The 4038-nt window shown below is 54.5% G+C and overlaps 1 non-coding gene across 1 annotated transcript in view; it reads left to right on the top strand.

Moving 5' to 3' along the window:
- Window positions 1–2399: 2399 nt before the first annotated feature.
- The window catches only part of LOC124773842, a 1909-nt gene continuing 270 nt past the window's right edge, over window positions 2400–4038 (top strand). Inside the window, exon 1 of the ribosomal RNA XR_007014944.1 lies at window positions 2400–4038. This exon is cut by the window's right edge and continues 270 nt beyond it. This is a non-coding gene — a ribosomal RNA (small subunit ribosomal RNA).

Below are 4038 nucleotides of genomic sequence, written 5' to 3'. Positions count from 1 at the left end.
CCTATGTTGTACCTTAACCTAACCTATGTTGTACCTTAACCTAACCTATGTTGTACCTTAACCTAACCTATGTTGTACCTTAACCTAACCTATGTTGTACCTTAACCTAACCTATGTTGTACCTTAACCTAACCTATGTTGTACCTTAACCTAACCTATGTTGTACCTTAACCTAACCCATGTTGTACCTTAACCTAACCCATGTTGTACCTTAACCTAACCCATGTTGTACCTTAACCTAACCCATGTTGTACCTTAACCTAACCCATGTTGTACCTTAACCTAACCCATGTTGTGCCTCAACCTAACCCATGTTGTGCCTCAACCTAACCCATGTTGTGCCTCAACCTAACCCATGTTGTGCCTTAACCTAACCCATGTTGTGCCTCAACCTAACCCATGTTGTGCCTTAACCTAACCCATGTTGTGCCTTAACCTAACCCATGTTGTGCCTTAACCTAACCCATGTTGTGCCTTAACCTAACCCATGTTGTGCCTTAACCTAACCCATGTTGTGCCTTAACCTAACCCATGTTGTGCCTTAACCTAACCCATGTTGTGCCTTAACCTAACCCATGTTGTCGCCTTAACGTAACCCACGTTGTCGCCTAAACCTGCTCTGTAATTGTTATACGACTCGTTCAATTACTGTAGTGTTGCCCACCCGCAACCCTCGCAATATAGTTCGCTACTCGCACTGCCCGCACCCCTGTGTATCGCTTCATGTTAAACACCTTGCAAGTCTTGCTCACTTTCCACATGCTCCTGCTGTACACTGTAATGTGGATGGCAGCAGGACGTACATGCCGCCCCTCCCCACGTCCCCACCTTGCCCCCTGCCTTCGCAAGCTGGTTGGTGAGAAGTTTGCATGTTCAATGCCCTTCGCATGCGACGTACTCAGGCTACGTTGTGGTGCGGCCTGTGTCAACTGTCCGCTGATGTCGTACGCGTGAACCACAATCTGTACTGCACATTCGTCCTTATGTACTGAATGATACATCGTGGCACATGTGTGACCGCACAACGACTGCGCCCAAAAACGGCGGACCATACAGTGCAAATATTGTGCACGCAGCTACGTGTCGTCTCCCTATGAGAGCTGGATTGCAGTGTGGTACGCCATAGAGACGTGTGGGAGGAACGGACGCCGTGGATGGCGATCAGCATGAGCTGTCTGTTGATGTATTCGGACCTAGTCGTCTCTCCTCACACACCGTGATGGCATGGTGCACCGCGTTCCATATCTGCGACATGCTACAGAGGCCGGTTGACAGTCGTTCGAGCAATGGACATCGCATACGTACGGGGGCCACCTTCCACGTATTGTCTAGGCGTGCACATTTTGTTGCGTGTATGTGGGCAGACGTAGTGTGGCGTGACACCTGACACAGGCATGCAATAATCGTTGAAGTTGCAAATGGCGATGGACGCCTGCGTTTTCTGGTGAAGTTACGCAAATGAACAAATGGTAACCTGTTGTGGTGCGGTTGTTCTCGCTAGGGGTGAATCGGTGATGGCGACGATAGGTTGAGGTACTAACCGGTTGTTCCAGCGATACCCACCATGCCGACGAAACTGAACGGCATCTGGGTGTGAAGCGATACGCGGCGGTGGCTGGGTGGGACCGTCCCCGGCCGGTGAGGGGGCGCCTCCCGGCGTGCTGGCCGCGCGGTGCGTGGGCGCACGCGCTACAGCCGGCTGGTGGGGGCGGCCAGTGGCAGGCGCGCCGGCCGACGGACGCGGCAGGCGTCGCAGCTGCGCGCCGGCGCACCCTGCGCGCGGCGCCGTGCGGCCAAAGTAGGTCCTCGCGGGCCCGGTGCGAAGCGCGGTGGACATCTTCAGTGTGCTGGTCCGATTGAGGACTGTGTGCGTTGAGGATGCGCCGCCGCCCGGCGCTCGGCGCCGCGACGCCGTCTGCTGCTCGGTCGCCCCAGCGGTTCTCGCTGGTGGTTTGTATCGCAGCTGTGCGGATGTGTTGGCGCGTGCGCTGTGCTGGGAGAGTTCGCTTCGGCACCCAAGTGGGGCTTTTGTCCTTCTGTGGCGCTGGCGTTGGAGCTGCCGGTCACCGTAGGTGGCGCGTGTTGTCTCCCGCCGGCAATGCCACGACAGCACGCTCCCGGGCCTCTGTCGGCAGCGGCAAGCTCAGTTGGGAGCACGGGTGGTCGCACCGAAAGCGTCTACTCGCCTAACTCCGGGCGATTGCGCCTCTCTCGAACCCGACCAAGTACTTGGGACGGCGCTGCGCGCCGCCGGGACCTGAGAGGGTTTCGAGGTGTATTGTGCAGGGGAGCTCAGCCTCCTCCTGTTTGCAGAATGATTGAGCGGACGCTTGCGTGTTCGCGCGGGCCCCCGGGACACACTCCCGGGCGGCCGGCTGCTCAGCTCTAGTTGACGCAGCTCCCTGGTTGATCCTGCCAGTAGTCATATGCTTGTCTCAAAGATTAAGCCATGCATGTCTCAGTACAAGCCGCATTAAGGTGAAACCGCGAATGGCTCATTAAATCAGTTATGGTTCCTTAGATCGTACCCACGTTACTTGGATAACTGTGGTAATTCTAGAGCTAATACATGCAAACAGAGTCCCGACCAGAGATGGAAGGGACGCTTTTATTAGATCAAAACCAATCGGTCGGCTCGTCCGGTCCGTTTGCCTTGGTGACTCTGAATAACTTTGGGCTGATCGCACGGTCCTCGTACCGGCGACGCATCTTTCAAATGTCTGCCTTATCAACTGTCGATGGTAGGTTCTGCGCCTACCATGGTTGTAACGGGTAACGGGGAATCAGGGTTCGATTCCGGAGAGGGAGCCTGAGAAACGGCTACCACATCCAAGGAAGGCAGCAGGCGCGCAAATTACCCACTCCCGGCACGGGGAGGTAGTGACGAAAAATAACGATACGGGACTCATCCGAGGCCCCGTAATCGGAATGAGTACACTTTAAATCCTTTAACGAGTATCTATTGGAGGGCAAGTCTGGTGCCAGCAGCCGCGGTAATTCCAGCTCCAATAGCGTATATTAAAGTTGTTGCGGTTAAAAAGCTCGTAGTTGGATTTGTGTCCCACGCTGTTGGTTCACCGCCCGTCGGTGTTTAACTGGCATGTATCGTGGGACGTCCTGCCGGTGGGGCGAGCTGAAGGCGTGCGACCGCCTCGTGCGTGCTCGTGCGTCCCGAGGCGGACCCCGTTGAAATCCTACCAGGGTGCTCTTTATTGAGTGTCTCGGTGGGCCGGCACGTTTACTTTGAACAAATTAGAGTGCTTAAAGCAGGCAAGCCCGCCTGAATACTGTGTGCATGGAATAATGGAATAGGACCTCGGTTCTATTTTGTTGGTTTTCGGAACCCGAGGTAATGATTAATAGGGACAGGCGGGGGCATTCGTATTGCGACGTTAGAGGTGAAATTCTTGGATCGTCGCAAGACGAACAGAAGCGAAAGCATTTGCCAAGTATGTTTTCATTAATCAAGAACGAAAGTTAGAGGTTCGAAGGCGATCAGATACCGCCCTAGTTCTAACCATAAACGATGCCAGCCAGCGATCCGCCGCAGTTCCTCCGATGACTCGGCGGGCAGCCTCCGGGAAACCAAAGCTTTTGGGTTCCGGGGGAAGTATGGTTGCAAAGCTGAAACTTAAAGGAATTGACGGAAGGGCACCACCAGGAGTGGAGCCTGCGGCTTAATTTGACTCAACACGGGAAACCTCACCAGGCCCGGACACCGGAAGGATTGACAGATTGATAGCTCTTTCTTGATTCGGTGGGTGGTGGTGCATGGCCGTTCTTAGTTGGTGGAGCGATTTGTCTGGTTAATTCCGATAACGAACGAGACTCTAGCCTGCTAACTAGTCGCGTGACATCCTTCGTGCTGTCAGCGATTACTTTTCTTCTTAGAGGGACAGGCGGCTTCTAGCCGCACGAGATTGAGCAATAACAGGTCTGTGATGCCCTTAGATGTTCTGGGCCGCACGCGCGCTACACTGAAGGAATCAGCGTGTCTTCCTAGGCCGAAAGGTCGGGGTAACCCGCTGAACCTCCTTC

Source organism: Schistocerca piceifrons, unplaced genomic scaffold (genome assembly GCF_021461385.2).
Source record: "Schistocerca piceifrons isolate TAMUIC-IGC-003096 unplaced genomic scaffold, iqSchPice1.1 HiC_scaffold_957, whole genome shotgun sequence".
Lineage (NCBI taxonomy): Eukaryota > Metazoa > Arthropoda > Insecta > Orthoptera > Acrididae > Schistocerca > Schistocerca piceifrons.
The sequence above is the reverse complement of the archived record's forward strand: the minus strand, read 5'-3'. Positions and strand labels throughout refer to the sequence as shown.